Consider the following 27376-nt stretch of genomic DNA (forward strand, 5'->3'; position numbering starts at 1 on the left):
TCACAGTTTGAGGATAAAGGCGAAGCCTTTTAGGACTGAGATTAGGAAAAACTTCTTCACACAGAGAGTGGTGAATCTGTGGAATTCTCTGCCACAGGAAACAGTTGAGGCCAGTTCATTAGCTATATTTAAGAGGGAGTTAGATATGGCCCCCGTGGCTAGGGGGATCAGAGGGTATGGAGGGAAGCCTGGTGCAGGGTTCTGAGTTGGTTATCAGCCATGATCATACTGAATGGCGGTGCAGGCTCGAAGGGCCGAATGGCCTACTCCTGCACCTATTTTCTATGTTTTCTATGTGACAAATGAAACTAATCTTTACCTTTAAAGAAAAGGTGCTACAGAAGGACGAGTAGTTGTGATAGGAATGCAGAGCTTAGCTGAGTCTAACTTACTCCCAATTAATGCAGGCATTGAGTTAGATTTGACTGCTTTGCAGTTGGTGCTGCAGAGATCTCAAACACTCTGTACCCCAATGTGATCAATAGGTACAAGAGCAATGAATACAGATGAAGGCAGTGTGAGATCAATCGGAATTGTGGGCCAGAGAAACCGATGGCAGTCCTGAGTAAATCATGGTGTGACCACGATTGCAATGATTGCTGCAGAAAGCAGAGGTGGCAAAATAAACACAATTAAATCTGAGTTCTTGCACTTTGAACTGCAATCACAAACACGGGGAAGTCTGAAAATGCTGCAAATCCAGAGCAATACACACAAAATGCTGGAGGAACTCAGCAGGTCAGGCAGTGTCTATGGAAATAAGTAATAAATAAACAGTTGACATTTCCAGCTGAAACCCTTCACCAGGATTGGAAAGGAAGGGAGCAGAAGCTAGAATAAGAAGGTTGGGGGGGGGGGTTCAGGGAGTACTAGGTGGCAGGTGATAGGTGATGGGTCTGCAGGTCAGGCAGCATCCATGAGGAGGAAGAAACAGTTGACGATTCGGGCTGAGACCCTTCAGCAGGTTGAGTTGCAAGGTACAGATGGCACCTGTATGAACACGTTTAGAGACTGTGCTCTCAGTTATTGCCAGTGCTTTCGCCAGAACAAACAGGAAAGTGGATCTCATACTCAACATCCACCAAGCTGCCTTGCTGCACCACACTGCCCTCTGTCATGGGGATGGCAATGGAAAAAAAAAATCAATTGCAGTGATCTAGAGCAATGCTAAGCAGAACGATTGGGGATGGGGGGGATGGAGGGAAGGGGGGATGGGGATAGGCTTGGGGATAGGGATAGATGGGGGGGACTTCAGGCTCCTCTACCCCCTGCCTGATAGCAGCATCACGATGAGGGCATGGTCCAGATGGTAGGGGTCCCTGATGATGGATATTGCCTTCCTGAGATACTGACTTTTGTAGATGTCCTTGAGGTGGGCAAGAGTTGTACCCTGGGGTACTCTCCACCACTCTCTGTAGTCTCTGGTGCATCACATTCCATGCCAGGCTGTGATGCAATGCTTTTGACTGTGAAGTGAAATGTGACCAGGCACATTTAGTCATCCATCAGCCTCATGTTTCCAAAGCTATATCCACGTCAGTGCTCGTGGGGTTGACTTCATTATCTATGTAATGCTCCTTCTGGAATACTACAGAGGGATCTTGGGCCAAGGCCAGGCTGGCCCTGTGAAGCCTGTCGCTTGACAAAACCCAGGACCACTGGAGTACACCAGGCTGGAATATTTTCTTGTGAAGAAGATACTTCCCCTCAATCCTTTCTTCCCACCTCCAGCCCACGGTGTGAAAACATCTACTCACCTCCTCTCAAACCCCAACTTCAGCACACCTCCACTGATAATCCCTATCCTCATGAATCGAATGGACACAAAGATTAAAGATGAGCTTTATTTGTCACCCATACATTGAAACAACAAAATATACAGTGAAATGTGTTGTTTCCATCAATGGCCAACGATGAGTCAGGGGCAGAGCACAAGTGTCAACGTGTTTCTGGGCCAATAAAGCATTCCCACAACTCATTCACCATAACCCGTACATTTTTGGAATGTGGGAAGAAATCAGAGCACACTGAGGAAACCCACACAGTTACGGAGAGAAAGTACAAACTCCTTATAGACCAGTGGCAAAACATATAGTCCAGGTCACAGGTGCTGCCATAGCAATATGTTACTATGCTGATTATCCCAATCCTAAATCCCCCATTGAACAACAAATGCCAATCCCTATCCAATACCCACAATGCCTTCTCTCACCAGCACTCACATCTTTAGACAGACAATGCTGGCTGAATCTCAGTATAATTCTTCCCAATAATCTTCCTCCAATTCCATCCACTCTTGGCACAGCACAGGTCAAACTACACCTGCAGCAGAGGGAAAACAGAACCCTTCCCCAGCCTCATCCATCATTACAGATGAGGCGTCTTACAGGCTTCCAAACCCACCGGCAAGATCAACCACTTCAAATCAAGTATTCTCAGCATTTTCAACTTTGCTGCATGTAAAATGTATTTCTTTGTTAGTTTAATTAGATAACTGTGTACACCCCTTCCACACCAGTGTCCGTGTACATCCCTTCCAAGCAAGACATAAAACTACTATGAGTTGCAAAAATTTTTTTAAAATGAAAAAGGGAAATAGTCACATAGATGTAACCCGGGGAACATTCTACTTGGTTGCCTTGCTCTCTGGTAAGGAGGGGCCACTGCAGAAATTGACAAAACCCAGGACCACTGGAGTACACCAGTCGGTAGTATAGAGGTTAGCATAACACTTTACAGTACAGATGACCTGGCTTCAATTCCTTCCACAGCCTGAGGACAGGCGAAAGAAAATCTGCAGGTGCTGGAAATTCAAGCAACACACACAAAATGCTGGAGGAGTTCAGCAGGCCAGGCAGCATCTTTGGAAAAGAGTACAGTCGACAATTTGGACTGAAATCCAGTCCTTCTGAAGGGCTTTGGCCCGAAACACCATAGATACTGCCTGGCCTGCTGAGTTCTTCCAGCACATTGTATGTGTTGCTCTGCTTTTTTAAGGGCTTTGTTTGTTCTCCCTGTGACCACGAGGATTTTCTCTGTGTGCTCGTTTCCTCCCACAGTCTAAAGACGTGCCAGTTGGTATTTTAATTGGTCATTGTAAATTGTCCCGTAATTAGGCTGGGATTGAATTGAGGGATTGATGAGCAGCATAGCTCAAAGGGTTGGGAGGGTCTATTTTGTGCTGTAAGTAAATAAATGGTCCCATCATGGGCATTCACCTCTCCAGCATCGAGGACACCTTCAATAGGCGATGCCTCAACAGGAGGCATCCATCACTAAAGACCCCCATCACGCAGGACATGTCCTCCTCTCATTGCTACCATCAGGGAGGAGGTACAGGAGCCTGAAGACACACACCCAATGTTTCAGGAACAGCTTCTTCCCCTCCACCTCCAATTTCGGAATGGACAGTGAAACCAAGGACATCATCTTACTACTGTTTTCCTTCTTCTTTGCTCTCATTTTTGTACTGCTTATTTAATTTAATCTTCATCTATATTTCTTATTGTAATTTATAGATTTTTATTATTATACATTGCAATGTGCTGCTGCCCCAAACAACAAATTTCACGATATATGCCAGTGATAGTAAACCTGATTCTGATAAATTCATGAACCACTCAGGAATCTGATGGTGGAGGGGAAGAAGCTGTCTCTGACCATCTCGTGTTTGTCTTCAGGCTCCTCTACCTCCTCCTTGAGGGTAGCAATGAGGACGCGGCAGGTCCTCCCACCTTACATTCAAGTTAAACAGCATATGGTTATTAAAGTCAAACTAGATCAATAAATAATGTACACCCTCAGGTTATCAGCAGTGTGGCAGAAGTACAAACTCTGTTTACTTGGTCATCTTTTTATTTGTTTAGCTTTGAGCTCGGCCTATCCACTCTCTGATTCATGTGCTGGTGTTGGAAGTCAAAGGCATTTACGAAGAAATTGTTTACGAAGAAATCTGAAATGCTGCTTTGTCAAGAAACTTGCTGTGAAGGTCTGTGCTTGAAGGAATGATCATTAAGCATATTTTAAACACTGGTTTCACGTTCTTCCGTTACGCGGTGTCAAAGTCTGGCAGGTTGCTAAGTAACCATGCTTATTATGGAATGCATTATATAGGGTGCTTATTCACAGATACTGCTGGCCAGGAGACTGACAATACAGACCACTGATCTACCACTACTTTCCCCTTTGTACTTTGTTAATGAATGCTAGTTTTATCATTGGGCAAGGTCCTGGAGGCCCATCATATGTACAATCAGACAGACGTTTTGGTTCAGATTGTAAATGTTTTTAAAGAGATCTTGTGTTCTTGTTTGCTGCCCTGTAAATTTTCTGCTCTGTTCATTGATAAATGTTCAGTTCCTGGAGATCTAACCTTTCGCCAACCCCTCTGGTCTTTACTGGGATCACTTCAGGCCCTAGATATTCAAGGTCCATTTTTCTTACACCTCTGACTCAAGGTCTTGGCACTCTGGGATTGAGTGTGTGTGTGTTTGTTAATTTCCCTGATGTTGGTAGATCACATAAGATCTACTAAAATCGCTTTCTCTGGTTCTAGAGGGTCACATGTTTACATGTTAGATGTAAAAAGTTTTAAAGGCTCCTCTGGATGCGCGTGCGCGTGCACACACACACACACACACACACACACACACTTACCCACCACTGTATGATCATTGTTCCTGTGAATATACTATAAATGTACAGAAAGTGGTGGACACACCCTGGCCCATCACAGGAAAAGTCTCCCCCACCATTGCGAACATTTACACGGCGCACTGCCACAAGAAAGCAGCATCCATCATCAAAGATCCCCACCACCCAGACCATGCTCTCTTCTCACTATTACCATCGGGCAGGAGGTACAGGAGCCTTGGGTCTCACACTACCAGGTTCAGGAGCAGTTATTACCACTCAACCATCAGGCTCCTGATCCAGTGTGGATAACTTCACTCATCTCAACACTGGACGGATTCTACAACCTGCAACTCGATCTCAGGATTTATCCCTTTTTATTTGTACAATATGTCTTTTCCATGTTGGTTATTTGTCAGTCTTTGTTTATGTATTGCTTTATTTCTAAAATTATTTCTAAATTCTCCTGTACATATCCACAAGATAATGAATCTCGGCGTTGTATATGGTAACACATATGGACTGATAATAAATTTGCTTTAAAATTTGTGTTCTGTTCTTCCTTATCCTAGTCTTTTAAGTCGGCACATATCTCTTGAAAAAACTATTTGGTTTGTCCCACTACCCTTTATCCTGTGTCCTTGTAAAATTTTGCTCCATTCAGCCTTTCTTTCGAAAGCCATTGTATCTTTATCAAGCTTCTGCACAGAACAACAAACAGAAAACTGCAGTCCTCACGTCCAGCCTGACACATAGCACAAATCATTAACCAGCTTTTCACAATGTTCAGTTTCATTTCATACCCAACTGACCTGGCTCTCTTAACTCATGAGCAGTTGATACCCCAGATAACAGCAGGATCCTGTGAAGGGTCTCGGCCCGAAATGTCGAATATACTCTTTTCCATAGATGCTGCCTGACCTGCTAAGCTCCAAAATATTGATGCAATTAAAATGATGGTAGCTACACTTTACCGGGAGCTTGAGATTTAGTACGTCACCAAAGACACTCACAAGTGTTTACAGGTGTACTGTGGAGAGCATTCCAACCAGTTGCATCACTGTCTGGTATGAGGGAGACCACAGCACAGGATCAGAAAAAGCCACAGGAAGTTGTAAACATAGCCAGCTCCACCATTGGCACTAGCCTCCCCAGCATCAAGGACACCTTCAAAATGTGCTGTCCATCATTAAGACCCCTATCACCCAGGACATGCCCTCTTCTCCTCACTACCATTGGGGAAGAGGTACAGGAGCCTGAAGACCCACACTCAATGATTCAGGAACAACTTCTTCCCCTCCGCCATCAGATTTCTGAATGGACAATAGACAATAGGTGCAGGAGTAGGCTATTCCGCCCTTCGAGCCAGCACCGCCATTCACTGTGATCATGGCTGATCATCCACAATCAGTACCCTGTTCCTGCCTTCTCCCCATATCCCTTGACTCCTCTATCTTTAAGAGCTCTATCTAACTCTTTCTTGAAAGAATCCAGAGAATTGGCCTCCACTGCTTTCTGAGGCAGAGCATTCCACAGATTCACAACCCTCTGTGTGAAAAAGTTTTTCCTTAACTCTGTTCTAAATGGTCTACCCCTTATTCTTAAACTGTGGCCTCTGGTTCTGGACTCCCCCCTCCCTTAATAATCTTATATGTTTCAATCAGATCCCCTCTCATTCTTCTAAATTCCAGTGTATACAAGCCCAGTCGCTCCAATCTTTCAACATATGACATTCCCGCCATCCCTGGAATTAACCCAGTGAGCCTACACTGAACTCCCTCCATAGCAAGAATGTCCTTCTTCAAATTTGGAGACCAAAACTGCACACAATACTGCAGGTGGGGTCTTAACAGGGCCTTGTACAACTGCAGAAGGACCTCTTTGCCCCTATACTTAACTCCCCTTGTTATGAAGGCCAACATGCCATTACCTTTCTTCACTGTCTGCCATACCTGTATGCTTACTTTCAGTGACTGATGAACAAGGACTTCCAGATCTCGCTGTACTTCCCCTTTTCCTAACTTGACACCATTCAGGTAGTAATCTGCCTTCCTGTTCTTGCCACCAAACCTCACATTTATCCACATTAAACTGCATCTGCCCACTCACCTAACTTGTCCAAGTCACCCTGCATTCTCATAACATCCTCCTCACATTTCACACTGCCACCCAGCTTTGTGTCATCTGCAAATGAACCCATGAACACTACCCTCACTATTGTTTCCCCCCTTATTTAACTATATATTTACACTTATTGTCATATTGTAATGCATAGATTGTTTTTTTAATGTATTGCAATGTACTGGTGCCACAAAACAATTTCGTGGCATATGCACATGATATTAAACCTGATTCTCCTCTGTTTCTGGTTTAATCCCAGCCTCATTCACATCACAGAACAATTAGTTTATTCACCAAAACGTCTTACGGTTTAAAATGGGCTTCCAGTTCAAGATAGTGCTGGAGAATCTCAGCAACTTCTGGCTGGTTGTAAATGATCAGCACCTTTAACTTCCCTGTGGACTTGGAGGCAGAACCGAGGCGAGGTGAGGCAGCAGGCCTGTCCCCAAGAGTGAGGAAGACCCGAGATTAAAGTACCAGGCCGAATTGGAAAGGTCAGATACAGATCAAGTCGAGGTGGTGGGGTCCAGGTCCCAGAGCATATGAAAGCAACTGAACCCGATGTTTAGATGACCATTTAGGCACCCGGCCAGATTGAAAAGGTCAGGGTGCCGGGGCCTGAGGTGAGTGGCAGGCCGGATCAGCTCACTGCTCTGCTCTGCACTGAACTAAGGCTCTGTGGACAGACTCTCTTGGTGGACTTCAGTTCAGAAAGTTATTTGCTTGTTTACTGTTTGCATGATTTGTTTTTTTTCTCTCAGCACATTAGGTGTTTGATGGTCTTTTTTTTAATAGGTTCTTCTGGGTTTCTTTGTTTCATGGCTACCTGTTAGGAGATGAATCTCAAGGTTATATAATGTACACATACTTTGATAAGTGTACTTTGAACTTTGGAGTGTGGGAAGAGACCGGAACACCCGGAGAAAAGTCATATATTCCACATGGACATGAAGCATGGAACTGCGCAGAATCACATGATACACCAGGTACCAAACAACTGCCTGCAATTCAAGCCATTGACAAATTCCTACAAATTAAAGGAAGAAAGCATAAATTGTGGAAAGGACATGGATGAAGGGGAGGTCAGGTGGAGGAGATGTTGGGTGTTCTGTGGAAAAGTCCACAGTGCCCAGTGGGATCTGTACCAGGACACTGAGGAGAGGACACAAGACAGAAACAGCATGCCTGACCTGCTCAGATTGCGATGCATTTCCAGCATCGGCAAAATCTCTCACATTTATGGGTTTTTTGACCCTTCCCCAACCAGGTTCCACCTGCCCATCACCAGCCCCTGCTCTGTTCTCACTCCTCTCTTCCACCTTCTTATACTGGTGACCACCCCTCTACATTCTCAGTCCTGGTACAGGGTCTCAACCTTAAACATCAGACAACCCTTCACCTCCATGGACACTGCCTGACCTACTGAATTCCTCCAAAAATGTGTTTGTTGATCAAGATTCCAACATCTGCAGTGTATCCAGAAGGAAAATATTCCCATCTTGACAGTACGCTGACTAAAGCATAGTCTAAGGAACACAGCACAGAGTGAATTGCAACTAATACCGAATCAATTCTGAAACAAGGAGATTTGTAACAAAAAGAAAGTGGGTCTGCCGAGTTAGGCTACTATCTTTCTTAGTTGTAGAATAGGCTGTTCCTAAGTTAGGAAAGCGGTAAAAATGTAATAGTTCCTCAAAAGTAAACAGTTATGAAGAATGGAGTTTTGATAACCAATGGTATCCCTGGTGATGAGGGAGAAACCAAATACACAAATCAAAAGTAAATAACTCAGTTCTGAAATTATTCCACAACCAACAGGAACACGTGTTCGCAGTATTATTAATTTTATTTATACAATTACAGATAGTCAGATATATTACTATTAGCATGGAATAAAGGGAATTAGAGAGGCATGAGAGAGGAGTTGGCCTGAATTGACTGGAAAAGAACACTGGCAAGGACGATGGCAGAGTAGCAATGGCTGCAATTTTTGGAAGCAATTTGGAAGGCACAAAGAGGAAGAAGTATTCTAAAGTCAAGATGACACAACCGTGGTTAACAAGAGGAATCAAAGCCAACATAAAAGCCAAAGAGAGGGAATATAATAGAGCAAAAAATATTGGGAAGTTAGAGGCTGGGAGCTTTTAAAAACCAACAGAAAGCAACTAAAAAAGTCGTAAGACCTTAAGATTTGTAGCAGAAGGCCATTTGGCCCATCGAATGGGCTCCACCATTCAATCATGGGCTGATCCAGTCATCCCCACTCCCGTCTTCTCCCCATACCGTTTGATGACTTGACCTGCACAGCTGTTCATGGCAACAAATTCCACACATTTACCACGCTCTGACTTCTCCGCATCTCTTTTCTAAATGGATGTCCTTCAATCCTGAAGTCATGCCCTCTTGTCCTAGACTCACTGACCATGGGAAATAACTTTGCCATATCTAATCTGTTCAGGCCTTTTAATATTCGGAATGTTTCGATGAGATCCCCCCTCATTCTCCTGAACTCCAGGTAATACAGCCCAAGAGTTGCCAGATATTCCTCATACGGTAACCCTTTCATTCCTGGAATCATTCTCGTGAATCTTCTTTGAACACTTTCCAATGTCAGTATATCCTTTCTAAAATAAGGAGCCCAAAACTGCACACAGTGTGGTCTCATGAGTCTCCCTGCAGGCTCTCTGTTTCCTCAACACTAGCCGCTCCAGCACCTATCTTTGTATCATCACCAAATTTAGCCACAAATCCATTAATTTCATACTCCAAATCACTGACATACATCGTACAAAGCAGCAGTCCTAACAATGACCCCTGTGGAACTCCACTGGTAACCGGCAGCCAGCCAGAATAAGATCCCTTTATTCCCACTCTCTGGTTCTGCTGACCAGCCAATCTTCCACCTATGCCAGTAACTGCCCTGTAATTCCATGGGCTCTTATCTTGCTAAGCAGCCTCATGTGTGGCACCTTGTCAAAGGCCTTCTCAAAAATCCAAGTACACCATGTCTACTGTATCTCCTTTGCATACCCTGCTTGCAACTTCCTCAAAGAATTGCAGTAGGTTTGTCAGGCAGGGTTTTCCTTTCAGGAAACCATGCTGGCTTTGGCCTATCTTGTCATGTGCCTCCAGGTACTTCATTATCTCGTCCCTAACAATCGATTCCAACAATTTCCCAACCACTGATGTCAGGCTATCAGGTCTATAGTTTCCTTTCTACTGCCTCCCACCCTTCTTAAATAGCGGAGTAACATTTGCAATTTTCCAGTCATCCGGTACAATGCCAGAATCTGTCTATTCTTGAAAGATCATTATTAATGCCTCCGTAATCTCTCCAGCTAGAACATAGAACATAGAATAGTACCGCACAGTACAGGCCCTTCGGCCCACATTGTTGTGACGACCCTCAAACCCTGCCTCCCATATAACACCTCATCTTAAATTCCTCCATATACCTGTCTAGTAGTCTCTTAAACTTCACTAGTGTATCTGCCTCCACCACTGACTCAGGCAGTGTATTCCATGCATCAACAACTCTCTGAATAAAAAACCTTCCTCTAATATCTCCCTTGAATTTTCCACCCCTTACTTTAAAGCCATGTCCCCTTGTATTGAGCAATGGTGCCCTGGGGAAGAGGCACTGGCTATTCACTCTATCTATTCCTCTTAATATCGTGTACACTTCTATCATGTCTCCTCTCATTCTCCTTCTCTCCAAAGAGTAAAGCCCTAGCTCCCTTATTCTCTGATCATAATCCATACTCTCTAAACCAGGCAGCATCCTGGTAAATCTCCTCTGTACCCTTTACAATGCTTCCACATCCTTCCTATAGTGAGACGACCAGAACTGGACACAGTACTCCAAGTGTGGCCTAACCAGAGTTTTATAGAGCTGCATCATTACCTCGCGACTCTTAAACTCTATCCCTCGATTTATGAAAGCTAACACTCCATAAGCTTTCTTAACTACCCTATCACCTGTGAGGCGACTTTCAGGGATCTGTGGACATGTACCCCGAGATCCCTCTGCTCCTCCACACTACCAAGTATTCTGCGATTTACTTTGTACTCTGCCTTGGAGTTTGTCCTTCCAAAGTGTACCACCTCACACTTCTCCAGGTTGAACTCCATCTGCCACTTCTCAGCCCACTTCTGCAACCTATCAATGTCTCTCTGCAATCTTCGACAATCCTCTACACTATCTACAACACCACCAACCTTTGTGTCGTCTGCAAACTCGCCAACCCACCCTTCTACCCCCACATCCAGGTCGTTAATAAAAATCACGAAAAGTAGAGTTCCCAGCACCGATCCTTGTGGGACACCACTAGTCACAACCCTCCAATCTGAATGTACTCCCTCCACCACAACCCTCTGCCTTCTGCAGGCAAGCCAATTCTGAATCCACCTGGCCAACCTTCCCTGGATCCCATGTCTTCTGATTTTCTGAATAAGCCTACCGTGTGGAACCTTGTCAAATGCCTTACTAAAATCCATATAGATCACATCCACTGCACTACCCTCATCTATATGCCTGGTCATCTCCTCAAAGAACTCTATCAGGCTTGTTAGACACGATCTGCCCTTCACAAAGCCATGCTGACTGTCCCTGATCAGACCCTGATCTCTAAATACCCGTAGATCCTATCTCTAAGAATCTTTTCCAACAGCTTTCCCACCACAGACGTAAGGCTCACTGGTCTATAATTACCCGGACTATCCCTACTACCTTTTTTGAACAAGGGGACAACATTCGCCTCCCTCCAATCCTCAGGTACCATTCCCGTAGACAACAAGGCCATAAAGATCCTAGCCAGAGGCTCAGCATTCTCTTCCCTCGCCTCATGGAGCAGCCTGCGGAATATTCCGTCAGGCCCCGGGACTTATCCGTCCTAATGTATTTTAATAACTCCAACACCCCCTCTGCCTTAATATCAACATGCTCCAGAACATCAATGTCACTCATATTGTCCTCACCATCATCAAGTTCCCTCTCATTGATGAATACCAAAGAGAAGTATTCATTGAGGACCTTGCTCACTTCCACAGCCTCCAGGCACATCTTCCCACCTTTATCTCTAGTCGGTCCTACCTTCACTCCTGTCATCCTTTTGTTCTTCACATAATTGAAGAATGCCTTGGGGTTTTCATTTACCCTACTCGCCAAGGCCTTCTCATGCCCCCTTCTTGCTCTTCTCAGCCCCTTCTTAAGCTCCTTTCTTGCTACCCAATATTCCTCAATAGACCCATCTGATCCTTGCTTCCTAAATCTCACGTATGCCGCCTTCTTCCACCTGACTAGATTTTCCACCTCACTTGTCACCCATGGTTCCTTCACCCTACCATTCTTTAGCTTCCTCACCGGGACAAATTTATCCCCAACATCCTGCAAGAGATCTCTAAACATCGACCACATGTCCATAGTACATTTCCCTGCAAAAACATCAACCCAATTCACACCCACAAGTTCTAGTCTTATAGCCTCATAATTTGCCCTTCCCCAATTAAAAATGTTCCTGTCCTCTCTGATTCTATCCTTTTCCATGATAATGCTGAAGGCCAGGGAACGGTGGTCACTGTCCCCCAGATGCTCACCCACTTCCTTCGGAACCCGAGGATGCATTCCATCAGGTCCAGTTGATTTATTAACCCTCAGACCGCTAAGCTTCCTGAGCACTTTCTCAATCATAATTTTCACTGCACAAGCTTCACTTCCCCAACACTCTTGAATGTCCAGCATACTGCAGATGTCTTCCACTGTGAAGACTGATGCAAAATACGCATTCAGTTCCTCTGGGTTGCTCATTACAATATCTCCAGCATCATTTTCTATTGGTCCTATATCTACCCTTGACTCTCTTTTACTCTTTATATATTTAAAACAGCTCTTCATACCTTCTTTGATATTAGTCACCAGCTTTCTCTCATAATTTATCTTTTCCTTCCTAATGACCTTCTTAGTTTCCTTCTGCAAGTTTTTAAAAGCTTCCCAATCCTCTATCTTCCCACTAGCTTTGGCTTCCTTGTACTTTTTCTTTTGCTTTTATTTTGGCTCTGATTTCACTTGTCAGCCACGGTAGTGTCCTATTTCCATCTGAAAATTTCTTACTAGAAATATATCTGTCTTGCACTTCCCTCATTTTTCCAGCCATCACTGTTCTGCTGTCCTTCCCGCTGGTGCCCCTTTCCAGTCAACTTTGGCCAATTTCCCTCTCATGCCATTGTAATTTCCTCGATCATATTGTGATCACTGTTCCCTAAGTGTTCTTTAACCTTAAGCTCTCTTATCACCTCCGGATCTTTGCACAACATCCAATCCAGCACAATCGATCCCCTAGTGGGCCCAACAACAATTTGTTCAAAAAAGCCATCCCTTAGACATTCTACAAATTCTCTCTCTTGAGGTTCAGTGCTGGCATGGTTTCTCAATCCACTTTCATGTTAAAATCCCCAACGATTATCATGACATCACCGTTCTGACACGCCTTTTCTATCTCCTGCCGTAATTTGTAATCCACATCCGGGCTGCTGTTTGGAAGCCTGTATACAACTGCCATTAGGGTCCTTTTACCCTTGCCATTTCTTAACTCAACCCACAGAGACTCTACACCTTCCAATCCTATGTCATCCCTTTCTAATGATTTAATATTAGATTAGGTTAGATTATGAGGACACTCAGTCCTCATTTATTGTCACTTAGAAATGCATGCATTAAAAAATGACACAATGTTCCTCCAGTATGATATCACAGAAACACAAGACAGACCAAGACTGAAACTGACAAAAACCACATAATTATAACATATAGTTACAACAGTGCAAAGCAATACGGTAATTTGATAAGAGCAGACCATGGGCATGGTTAAAAAAAAAGGTCTCGAAGTCCTGATAGCCCCAACATCTCACGCAGACGGTAGAAGGGAGAAACTCTCCCTGCCATGAGCTTCTAGCTCCGCAAACTTGCCGATGCAGCACCCTGGAAGTACCCGACCACAGTCCGACTCCGAGTCCGTCTGAAAACTTCGAGCCTCTAACCAGCCCTCCGACACCGAGCACTGAGCACCATCTCTGCCGAGCGCTTCGACCCTGGCCCCGGCCACTAAGCAACAAACAAAGCCAAGGATTCGGGGCTTTCCCCTCCGGAGATTTCGGATCACACAGTAGCGGCAGCATTTCTTAAACACAAGGCCACACCACCCCCTCTGCCTACTAACCTATCTTTCCAAGACACCTTGGACGTTCAGTTCCCAATGGCAGCCATCCTTTAGCCAAGTTTCAGAGATGGCCACGTCATACTTGTCAATCAGTAGCTGAATTTCAAGATCGTCCAATTTATTTCTTATGCTGTGTGCATTCAGATATAACACTTTCAGTCCAGTATTTCTTGCTTTCTGTTGAAAATCATCCCACTGACTGTGATTATGCCTCATCTTCTGCCTGTCCTTCCTATCATCTCTGGTGTACGCTATCTTTGATTTATTTCTGTTTTCCCCTTCCTCAGCCCAATCACTCTGGTTCCCATCCCCCTGTCAAGTTAGTTTAACCCTCCCTAACAGCTCTAGTAAACCTGCCTGCTAGGATATCAGACCCCTTTGGGTTCAAGGGTAACCCGTCCTTTTTGTACGGGTCGTACCTCCCCAAGAAAAGGCCCCAATGATCCAGGAACCCGAAGCCCTGCCCCCTACACCAGTCTCTCAGCCACGCACTAATATGCCTGATCATGCTATCCTTGAGCTCATTAGCATGTGGCACAGGCAGCAATCCTGGGATAACTACCCTGGAGGTCCTGGTTTTCAGCTTCTTACCCAACTCCCTGAATTCTCTCTTCAGGACCTCCTCCCTTTTCCTACCTATGTCATTGGTACCAACGTGTACCAAAACTTCTGGCTGATCACCCTCTCTCTTCAAAATACTCTGCACCCAATCCGAGACATCCCGTACCCTGGCACCTGGAAGGCAACACACCATGCAGATATCTCTATCAGACTGACAGAACCTCCTCTCTGTTCCCCTCACTATGGAATCTCCTATGACTACCATATTCCTCATTTTCTTCTCTCTCTTCTGCACCACAGAACCAGGCTCAGTGCCAGAGACCTAATCGCCGTGGTCGTCCTCTGTCAGGTCACCTCCCTCAACAGCATCCAAAACGAGATAACGATTACTGAGGGGGATGGCCACAGGGGAGCTCTCTCCTATCTGAGCTCTTCCAATCCCTTCCCTGACAGTCACCCACATCTAACTCCTGCAACCTAGGGGTGACTAACTCCCTGTAGTTCCTATCTACCTCCTGCTCACTTTCCATAATAAGCTGTAGGTTATTAAGTTGTAGGTCATTTAGAAGGTAAAGATGGAACACAGAAGTAAGTTGGCCAATAATATTAAAGAAAATACCAAAAGTTTTTTCGGATACATAAAGTGTAAAAGAGAGGGAAGAGTGGATATTGGATCGCCGAAAAATGATGTTGGAGAGGAAGTAATGGGGACAAATTAGCGGACGAATTGAATAAGTTTTTGCATCAGTCTTCACTGTGAAAGATACTAGCAGTACGGTGGAAGTTCCAGATGTCAGGGGTCATGAAATTGTGAAGTTACTATAACTAGAGAGAGGGTTCTTGGGAAACTGAAAGGTCTGAAGGTAGATAAGTCACCTGGACCAGACGATGTATACTCCAGGCTTCTGAAAGAGGTGGCTGAAGAATTGTGGTAGTAATGATCTTTCAAGAATCACCAGATTATGGAATGGTTCCAAAAGACTGGAAAATTGCAAATGTCATTCTACTCTTTGAGAAGGAAGAGAGGCAGAAGAAAGGAAATTATAGGCCAGTTAGTCTGTTCTCAGTGGCTGGAAAGATATTGGAGTTGAATGTTAAGGATTTGGTTATGGGGTATTTGGAGACACATGATAAAATAGGCCATAATCAGCATGGTTTCCTCAAGGGAATACCTTGCCTAGCGAATCTGTTGAAACTATTTGAAGAAATAACAAGCAGGATAGACGGATAGACAAAAGAGAATTAGCTGATGTGTATTTGGTTTTTCAGAAGGCCTTTGACAAGGTGCCACGCATAAAGCTGCTTAACAAGCTACGAGCCTATGGTATTACAGGAAAGACTCAGGCATGGATAAATCAGTGACTGAATTCAGGAGGCAAAGTAAGACACAAAATGCTGGTGGAACGCAGCAGGCCAGGTAGCATCCATAGGAAGAAGTACAGTCGACATTTCGGGCTGAGATCTTCAGCCCGAAACGTCGACTGTACTTCTTCCTATGGATGCTGCCTGGCCTGCTGCGTTCCACCAGCATTTTGTGTGTGTTGCTTGAACTTCCAGCATCTGCAGATTTCCTCATGTTCAAGAGGCAAAGAGTGGGAATAAAGGGGGCCTTTTCCGTTTGGCTGCCGGTGAATAGTGGTGTTCCACAGGGGTCTATGTTGGGACCAATTCTTTTTATGTTATATGTCAACGATTTGGATGATAAAATTAATGGCTTTTTTACAAAGTTTGCAGATGATACAAAGATAAGTAGAGGAACAAGTAGTTTTGAGAAAGTAGAGAGGCTACAGAAGGACTGAGAGATTTGGAGCATGGGCAAAGAAGGGACAGATGGAATGCAGTTTCAGGAAATGTATGGCCATGCAATTTGTCAGAAGTGAAAGTGTTGACTGTTTTCTAAATGAAGAGAAAATACAAAAAAAATGAGTCCCAAGTGGACTTGGGAGTCCTTGTGCAGGATTCCGTTAGTTACTTTGGAGGTTGAGTCTGTGGTAAGGAAGGCAAATGCAAAGTTAGCATTCATTTCAAGAGGACTAGAATGTAAAAGTACTAGGCAAACTGAAAGGTCTTAAGGTGGACAAGTCACCTGGACCAGATGGACTACATCCTTGAGTCCTGAGAGAGGTTGCTGAAGAGATAACAGATGCATTGGCCAGGAACTTTCAAGAATCACTTGATCCTGGCATGGTCCTGGAGAACTAGAACATTGCAAATGTAACTCCACTTTAAGAAGAGAGGAAGGCAAAAGAATGGAAATTATAGGCCAGTTAGTCTAACCTCAGTGGCAGGAAAATTGTTGGAGTCTATTATTAAGATGAGTTTTTCGGGGTACTTGGAGACTAATGATAAAATAAGTCAAAGTCAGCATGGTTTTTGTGAAGGGAAATCTTGCCTGACAAATCTGTTAGTGTTCTTTGAGGAAGTAACAAGCAAGGTGGACAAAGGAGAGGCAGTGGATGTCACTTACTCGGATTTTCAGAAGGCATTTCATAAGGTGCCACACATGGGGCTGCTTAACAAGATAAAATCCTATGGCGTTACAGGAAAGATACTGGCATGGATAGATGTGTGGCTGACAGGCAGGAGGCAGCGAGTGGGAATAAAGGGGGCCTTTTCTGGTTGGCTGCCAGTGACTAGTGATGTTCCTCAGGGGTCAGTATTGGGACTGCTACTTTTCACATTGTTTGTCAATGATTTACATAATGGAATTGATGGCTTTGTGGCAAAGTTTGTGGACGATACGAAGATAGGTGGGGGGGCAGGTAGTGCTGAGGAAGCAATGTGATTGCAGCAGGACTTAGACAAATTGGAAGAATGGGTAAAAAAGTGGCAGATGGAATACAGTGTTGGGAAATGTATGATAATGCATTTTGGTAAAAGGAACAATAGTGCACAGTACTATCTCAATGGGCAGAAGATTCAAACATCAGAGGTGCAGAAGGACTTAGGAATCCTCATGCAAGAGGTTAATTTACAACATACACATCAAAGCTGCTGGTGAACGCAGCAGGCCAGGCAGCACCTATAGGAAGAGGTACAGTCGACGTTTCAGGTCTCGGCCTGAAACGTCGACTGTACTTCTTCCTATAGATGCTGCCTGGCCTGCTGCGTTCACCAACAACTTTGATGTGTGTTGCTTGAATTTCCAGCATCTGCAGAATTCCTGTTGTTTGCAGGTTAATTTACAGGTTGGGTCTGTGGTAAGTAAGGTAAATACAATGTTGGCATTTATTTCAAGGAGAATAAAATATAAAAGCAAGGAGATAATGCTGAGACTTTACTAGTCAGGCCGCACTTGCAATATTGTCAACAGTTTTGGGCCCTATATCTCAGAAAGGATGTGTTGTCATTAGAGAGAGCCCAGGGGATGTTCACAACAATGATTCCAGGAATGAAGGAGTTAACATATGAGGAGCATTTAGCAGCTTTGGGCCTGTAGTCACTGGAATTTAGAAGAACGCTGGGGGTTCTCATTGAAACCTACCAAATGTTGAAAGGACTATAAAGGGTGGATGTGGAAAGGATGTTTCCTCTGGTGGGGGCATCCAGAACTGAAAAGCACAACCTCAAAATTGAGGGGCAACTTTTAGAACAGTGGTAAGGACGAATTTTTTTAGCCAGAGAATAGTAAATCTGTGGAATGTTCTGCCACAGACTGCAGTGGAGGCCAAGTCCGTGGGTATATTTAAGACGAAAGTTGATTGTTTCCTGATCGGTCAGGGTATCAAACTATAAGGTGAGAAGGCAGGTGTATGTGGTCGAGAGGGATCCAGCATTAGCCATAATGAATAGCTGAGCAGACTCGATGGGCTGAATGGCCTAATTCTGTTCCTATGTCTTGTGGTTTAATTTGTCTTCTTTGCACATTAGTTGTTTGTCAGTCTTTGTTTACATAAAGTTTTTTGTAAATTCTATTGTGTCTCCTTATTTTTCCTGTAAATGGCAGGAAAAATTAAGTGGCTGCCCCAATTCACTGAAGTCTCTATGAAATAGTTAAAATGGTATAAAAAAGATAATTCTGAGCCACAAATTATTTAAATGAAATACAGAACGAAGTAGAACACCGTCAATACTACTGCAGTACAATAAAACTGTGTATTAGTACCTAAAATTAATCAACAGAGGAATTCATCCAGTGTACAAAATAAACAAAATCAACACAGACACCTAGTGTAGATAATGGACTGCTTTATACAATACTATCAGTGACTACATCCTCCAAATCTTCATTTTCATTGTAATATTCAAAATGATTGTCAATACCTTTAAATTCTTTGCAGTTTCCAACTTGTTGAAGCAGTGAATTTGTTTCATTTTCACTCCCAGCCATTGAGAGTTATAGAAAAGTACTTCAGCCCATCCAGTCCATGCCGAACCATTAAAACTGCCCTACCCTCATCAATCAGCACCAGGGCCATGGCTCTCCATACCCCTACCATCCATGTGCCTATCCAAACTTCTCTTTAATGTCAAAATCGAGCTTGTATGCACCACTTGTGCTGGCAGCTTGTTCTGCACTCTCATGACCCTGAGTAAATAAGTTTCTCCTCAAGTTTTCTTTAAACTTTTCAATTCACCCTTAACCCATGTCCTCTAGTTGTAGTCTCACCCAACCTCAGTGGAAAAAGCCTGCTTGAATTTACCCTATCTATATCCCTCATAATTCTGTATACTTCTATCAAATCTCCCCTCAATCTTTGACGTTCCAAGGAATAATCTCCTAACCTATTCAATCTTTCCTTATAACTCAGGTCACCCAGACCCAGTAACATCCTTGTACATTTTCTCTGTACTTTGTCAATCTTATTTACATCTTTCCTGTAGGTAGATGATCAAAACGACACACAATACTCCAAATTCGGCCTCACCAATGTAACAACTTACATTGTCTTATACAACTTCAACATAACATCCTATCTTCTGTAGTCATAGTCATACTTTATTGATCCCAGGGGAAATTGGTTTTCATTACAGTTGCACCATAAATAATTAAATAGTAATAAAACCATAAATAGTTAAATAGTAATATGTAAATTATGCCAGGAAATAAGTCCAGGACCAGCCTATTGGCTCAGGATGTCTGACCCTCCAAGGGAGGAGTTGTAAAGTTTGATGGCCACAGGCAGGAATGACCTCCTATGACGCTCTGTGTTGCATCTCGGTGGAATGAGTCTCTGGCTGAATGTACTCCTGTGCCCAACCAGTACACTATGTAGTGGATGGGAGACATTGTCCAAGATGGCATGCAACTTGGACAGCATCCTCTTTTCAGACACCACCGTCAGAGAGTCCAGTTCCATCCCCACAACATCACTGGCCTTACAAATGACTTTGTACTCAGTACTTCGATTTAAGAAGGCCAATGTTCCAAAAGCTTTCTTTACGACCTTATCCACCTGATGCCATTTCCAATAAACCATGGACCTGTATTCCCAGATCTCGTTGTTCCACCACACTCCCCTAACAGCCACACAACAGTAACTGACACTAATTAGAACTCTTGCACCAATTAAGTGGTATAGTGCCTCATAGAAATGGAATACTGGCAATTCTCTCAGTTAGTTTTTGTTCTTTAAGAGTTGTCCCAAATAAGTAGCTGCCCCAATTAACCGATGGCCCAATTACTCAGAATCCACAGTAAATATCTACTTGTGGTATTTTTTATGTAACGCACTGTACTGCTGTCACAAAATAAGAAATGTCATGACCTGTCAGTGATATTGACATATGTTACCAGTTACATTTTGCTGGTGCTTTTTTTGGGCCAGTTGAGCAATTGCTGTTTCCAAAGGAGTTCAGTGAGGTTTGGTGCAGAGTATGCGTCCTCGAAGCCTGTAGGCCTGCGAGCCCATGATCGACTCTATTACTTCTCTCCGACTGAGGCGTTGAGCAAGATTGAAGTCGACGAAGACAAAAGCGGAGGATGGGCAGGCGTTCAGCACCAAGTGCCTGCGTTTGACCAGTCTTCCTCCCTTTGTGTTGTTTGCACAGTTTGTTCTTTTGTGCGTGTTGGGTGTTTGATGTTCCATGGTGCTTCTTTATTTCAAGGCTGCCCCTGGGAGGATAGATCTCACAGTTGTATCCTGTACACATACTTTGATAATAAATGAACTTTGAATCTCGGATTGATCCAAGTGGGTGCCCAGCGGCTGATGGATATGGGTTGGGCAGAATGGTCTGCACAATGCACACTTTCAGCATCAAACCAGCTGCAGGGGTCAGAACCTTGCCTCCTTCTGTATGGCTTCTACTTGTCCTGCTATCACCAAGTCTGCACAGCAGGCACTCAAAGGACAGACCCACTTGCTTCTGGGCCATTGCAATTTAACAGTGGGTGGCCAGATTTTATCTTGCAGATAATTGTTTCTTGTCTGTGCCAGCACCCCTCCTTCGTCACCAAGCTCTGGGATTGTTCTTTAACCCACTGAGCAACTGCGCAAATGTCCCCGCTGAGTGTAAAACTTGGCTGCAGTTAGGGTGTCCATTAGATATGGAGATCAGAATCAGGATGATTATCACAGACATCTTGTGTGAAATTTGTTTTGTGGCAGCAGTACAACATAAAATTACTCTAAACACAAAAGAAATAAATAATTCCAACATATAGCCTTCATGGACTGTTCAGAAACCCGATGGCGGAGGGGAAGAAGCTGTTCCTGAATTGTTGAGTGTGGGTCTTCAAGCTCCCTGAACCTCCCCCCGACGGTGGTAATGAGATGAGGGCATGCCCCAGATGGTGAGCGTCCTGAGTGCAGGATGGTGCCTTCATGAGTTATTGTCCGTTGAAGATACCCTCAATGGTGAGGAGGGTGGTGCCCGTGATGGAGCTAGCTTAGTCTACAACCCTCTGCTGCCCCTTTTGTGACCCTCTGCATTGGAGCCCCCATCATCAAGACCACCCAGGACATGTTCTCTTCTCACTGCTGCCACCAGGAAGAATGTACAAGAGCCTCAGGACCCATACCACCAGGTTCAGAAAGAATTATTACCCCTCAACCATCAGGCTCTCGAGCCAAAGGGAATAACTTCACTTAACTTCACTTGCCCTTTCACTGAACTGTTCCCACTCTACGTCTCATGTGCTCCATATTTATAGCTTATTTATTCTGTCTTTAGTATTTGTAGTTTGTTGCTTTTCGCGCATTGGCTGTTTGTCCTATTGGATGCAGTCTCTCATTGAATCTATTGTGTTTCTTGGATTTACTGAGTATGCCTACAAGAAAATGGATCTCAGGGACGTATATGATAAATATGTATTAAGTATCATGTACTATGATATAAAAAATTACTTTGAAATTTGATACTGCCAGTCAGAATTCTCTCTACAGTACCGTACACCTAAACATTGGCGGACATACCAAATCTCGTCAAACTCCTCATGAAGTAGAGCTGCTGCCATCCCTTCCCAATGATTGCATCAACGTGTTGCGTCAATACACCAACTATGTGGAACTGTCCGTTCTGTGGACAGCACAGCAAGTGTACAATACACAAGGTCACATCAAAGCCCCCTTCTCTACCTTTCACAAACCTTCATATCCTTCAGGGAAGGCAGATTTCCTTCAGTCATGTTGAAGAGCGTAGGCACAGAACATGAGATCTTTCAATGAAATGCCTTCACCAAGAAACTTCAAACATCTTGTCATCAAACAAACCAGTGCTTCCCGTCATCAGGGACCCCCACCACTCAGGACATGCTCTCTTCTCGCTGCTGCCAACAGGAAGAAAGTACAGGAGCTTCAGGGCCCATACCACCGGGTTGAAGAACAGTTATTACCCCTCAAACATCAGATTCTTGAACCAAAGGAGGTAACTTCACTCGCCCCATTACTGAACTGCTCCCACAACTTATTCATGGGCACTTCATCTCATGCTCTCGATATTTATTGCTTCTTTATTATCAATTCTTATTTTATTCTTTTTGCATTTGCACAGTCTGTTATCTTTTACACATTGAATGTTTGTCTGTCCTGCTGATGTGGACTTTCACTGATTCGATTGTGCTTCTTGTATTTACAATGAGTGCCAGCAAGGAAAATGAATCTCAGGGGTGTATATGGTGACATGTATGTACAAATCCCATTTCCAGAAAAGTTGGGATATTTTCCAAAATGCAATAAAAACAAAAATCTGTGATATGTTAATTCACGTGAACCTTTATTTAACTGACAAAAGTACAAAGAAAAGATTTTCAATAGTTTTACTGACCAACTTAATTGTATTTTGTAAATATACACAAACTTAGAATTTGATGGCTGCAACACACTCAACAAAAGTTGGGACAGAGTTAAAATGAGATTGAAAAGTGCACAAAATATTCAAGTAACACCGGTTTGGAAGACTCCACATTAAGCAGGCTAATTGGTAGCAGGTGAGGTATCATGACTGGGTATAAAAGTAGCGTCCATCAAAGGCTCAGTCTTTGCAAGCAAGGATGGGTCGTGGCTCACCCCTTTGTGCCAAAACTCGTGAGAGAATTGTTAGTCAGTTCAAAAGGAACATTCCTCAATGCAAGATTACAGAGAATTTAGGTCTTTCAACATCTACAGTACATAATATTGTGAAAAGATTCAGAGAATTCAGAGACACCTCAGTGCGTAAAGGGCAAAGTCGGAAACCACTGTTGAATGCACGTGATCTTCGAGCCCTCAGGCGGCACTGCCTAAGAAACCGTCATGCTACTGTGACAATTATAGCCACCTGGGTTCGGGAGTACTTCGGAAAACCATTGTCACTCAACACAGTCTGTCGCTGCATCCAGAAATGCAACTTGAAACTGTATTACGCAAGGAGGAAGCCATACATCAACTCTATGCAGAAACGCCGGCAAGTTCTCTGGGCCCGAGCTCATCTCAGATGGACCGAAAGTCTGTGGAACTGTGTGCTGTGGTCAGATGAGTCCACATTTCAGCTAGTTTTCAGAAAAAACGGGCATCGACTTCTCCGTGCCAAAGATGAAAACAACCATCCAGATTGTTGTCAGTGAAAGGTGCAAAAGCCAGCATCTGTGATGGTATGGGGGTGCATCAGTGCCCACGGCATGGGTGAGTTGCGTGTATGTGAAGGTACCATTGACCCTGAGGCGTATATTAGGATTTCAGAGAGACATATGTTGCCATCAAGGCAATGTCTCTTCTCGGGACATCCATGCTTATTTCAGCAGGACAATGCCAGACCACATTCTGTACGGGCTACAACAGCGTGGCTTTGTAGACACAGAGTGCATGTGCTTGACTGGCCTGTTGCCAGTACAAATCTATCTCCTATTGAAAATGTATGGCGCATCATGAAGAGGAGAATCAGACAACGGAGACCACGGACAGTTGAGCAGCTTAAGTCTTATATCAAGCAAGAACAGACAAAATTTCCAATTGCAAATCTACTACAATTAGTATCCTCGGTTCCAAAACGATTAAAAAGTGTTATTGAAAGGAAAGGTGATGTAACACAATGGTAAACATGCCTCTGCCCCAACTTTTGTTGAGTGTGTTGCAGCCATCAATTTCTAAATTTGTGTATATTTACAAAATACAATTAAGTTGGTCAGTAAAACTATTGAAAATCTTTTCTTTGTATTTTTGTCAGTTAAATAAAGGTTCACGTGAATTAACATATCACAGATTTTTGTTTTTATTGCATTTTGGAAAATATACTGACTTTTCTGGAAATGGGGTTTGTACTTTGATAATAAACTTACTTTGAACGTTGATATCAGTTACAAGATACGTCATGTCAGAGGTTTGTGTAAATGCACAGCTTATGAATGAGTGGTTAAAGACTGTGAGATGTCAAAGCTGGGAGTGCACGCTGATAATTCTGCAGCTGGGCAGTCTCACTGGATTCATATCAGGCACCCAGCCCCGGCCTGCTTGTTTACAGAGGCTCAAATAACCTGATTGCAACATCAGTTCTGAGTATAGTTTTTTTTATTGGGACAGTTAGAGAGAAGCTGACCTATTAGGTGGAGAATGAGGTGGAATGGGAGAGCACCTTGATTTCCAGCACCATGTTGGCCTGGGCAGACAATGTAAGCAGTTTGTACGTTTCCCCATGTCCCTGTAGGCTTCTCCTGGATCCTCTGCTTTCCTCTCACATTCCAAAGGCAGGCTAGGGAGTTGTGGGCATGCTACATTGACACTGTAAAGGTGGTGACACTTGTGGGCTGTCTCTCCCCCCACCACACACACACACACACACACACACACACACACACACACCTTTGGGCTGTATTGTACTGTGTTGACACAGAATGACACATTTCACTGCATGTATTGATCTTTCATCTTTTATGTATTTGCACAGGCTGAACTCACACAGAAAGAAGTGCTGCCCACAGAATGTGTTTTCAGTGACAGGATTAGATACCTAAACAAAAATAAAAGGTGCAACTTGGGAAGGAGAGAGCTTAAAAACACCCTTCTTCCTCATCCCACTGTCCTTCTCCCTCCTCCCAGTGTGTATCCTCCATCCTCCTTCACCCCAGTCTCCATCTTCCCTCCTCTCTCCCCCAGTGCCCTTCTTTTTCCTCCGTCTTTCCTCCCTCCTCTCTCCTCCTAGTCCTTCTCCCTCCTCCTAGTGTCTATCCTCCCTCCCCCCTCCTCCCAGTGCCCAGTATACTCTTAACTCATGCAAACATGGAATTTTATTGTTTATTGACAATAAACAACCCTGAATCTGAATATTCAATCCCAAAGAACAAATCACTTTTTACTGATTTCAACATTCCCCCCAACCCCAAAAGATTTGGAAGAGCTAATTGGTCTGTGGTCTTGTCTCCAGAGAGAGTGTCAATCTATCTGTTGGGCTTTAACTACACTCTCCAATCAGATTCCTTCTTCTCCAGCCCCTTTCCTTTCCCACCTATCACCTCCCAGCTTCTTACTTCGTGCTTCCTCCCTCACCACTTGTAGGTCCTCACCACATCCACGTCCTCGCCATCAACAGTAACAGGGAGCAGTGCAGGCTTGGTCTTCCTAAAGTCCATCACCATCTCCTTTGTCTCACTGATGTTGAGCTGCAGATGTTTCAGCTTGTACCATTTGACAAAGTCCTTCACCAGGACCCTGTATTCATCCTCCCATCCTCCCTTCATACCCCCAACTACTGCTGAGTCATTAGAGAATTTCTGCAGATGACATGACAGTGTTGTATCTGAAGTTGGAAGTATACAGGGTAAACAGGAAGGAAGCCAATACAGTTTCCTGTGGGGCCCCAGTGCTACTTACACCTATGTCTGACACACAGCTCTGAAACCCGACAAACTATGGTCTGTCAGTCAGGTGGTCCATTATCCAGGATACAATGGAAGTGCCAACCTGCACTGCATGGAGCTTTTTCCTCAACAATGAGGACTGTATGGTATTGAAGACAATTGGGAAATCAAAACACATGACCCTCAACAGTGCTGCCCTCTTTATCCAAATGGGAGTAGGCTCTGTTTCTCTCCATAGACACTGCCTGACTTGTTGAGTTTCTCCAGCATTTCATGTGTGTTGCTCTGGATTTCCAGCATCTGCAAAACCTCTTGACTTTTTGCTGGGATAGTTTTGCAACATTTGGATTTTGCAAAGCTATAGCCACAATTTGGCAGTAAAATGGTAAATGGCACAGTGTGCAGTAAGGCAAAGCCTGAACGGTGTTCAGCTCTGCCTTGATCCCCCCCCCACTCCTCTAAATGGAGCGGCCAGATCTTACCATTTCTGACCTTATTAAAGGAAAAGAAACGACCTGCAATGAAATCATCAATTACCAAACAGTGAGATGTATAGCAGGTCAGAAAGTAGAACGTAGAACTCTACAGCACAGTACAGGGCCCATGATGTTGTGCCAACCTTTTAACCTGCTCCAAGATAAATCTAACCCTCCCCTCACACATAGCCCTCTATTTTCTATTATCCACATGCCACAAGAGTTTCAAAGTTCAAAGTGTATTTATCAAAGAATGTGTAGAGGATACATACAAATCTCTCTTTTTGCAGGCAGGCAGCTCTTCAGTGGCAAGATGGCACCAGTGATAGCTCTTTTTCTAAATATACTTCTTCTGAACACGATCGATTGCAGCCTACAATTTCCTTTTTTAAGGATATACTTTTGAGCTGACTAAATGATATGCCACTTTGGTGATCTGGAGGATTCCGCCGAGCAAAGAGTGCAGATATCTTCGAAGCAGCCACCGCTATGGGTGGCTGCATTGATTCCTGATGGTGGAACACGACCAGTAGTTGGCTCCATTACTCTGTACCAAATATACTGTCTCCAAAGTACCCCAAATGATTACTACCAGCCCTGGTAGCCACTACTCTCTCTGCATAAAACCTACCTCTGAGATCTCCCCCAGACTTTCTTCCAATCACCTTAAAATTATGTCCCCTCGTATTAGCATTTCCACCCGGGAAAAAAACGTCCCTGGCTGTCCACTTTATCTATTGATCTCATAAAGTCCCTGGCTGTCCACTTTATCTATTGATCTCATGAAGTCCCTGGCTGTCCACTTTATCTATTGCTCTTATAAAGTCCCTGGGAGACCACTTTATCTATTGATCTTATAAAGTCCCTGGGGGATCACTTTATCTATTGATCTTATCATCTTATCCACCTCTATCAAGTCACCTCTCTGCTGAGGAGGGAAAACCCCTAGCTCACTCAATCCATCTTCATAGACGTACTTTCTGAGTAGATGGCCTGCAGCATAATTTGGGTCAGTTGAGCCTACAACCATGTTACCCTAGTCCTTTCTAAACCCAAGTTCTTCACTTGCAAATGGTTAGCTCTATGAATTGGTAAACAGCTGTCTTTAAGAGCGAGAGCCCAAGAATGCTGAAGCCGCCTCTCATTGAAACATCAGGGAG

At 43.9% G+C, this 27376-nt stretch overlaps 1 protein-coding gene across 2 annotated transcripts in view; it reads right to left on the reverse strand.

Moving 5' to 3' along the window:
* LOC140197502 (growth hormone receptor-like) overlaps window positions 1-27376 on the reverse strand; it is a 168519-nt gene that overhangs the window by 77771 nt on the left and 63372 nt on the right. The window lies entirely within an intron of this gene.

Source organism: Mobula birostris, chromosome 5, assembly GCF_030028105.1.
Source record: "Mobula birostris isolate sMobBir1 chromosome 5, sMobBir1.hap1, whole genome shotgun sequence".
NCBI classification, from domain to species: Eukaryota; Metazoa; Chordata; class Chondrichthyes; order Myliobatiformes; family Myliobatidae; genus Mobula; species Mobula birostris.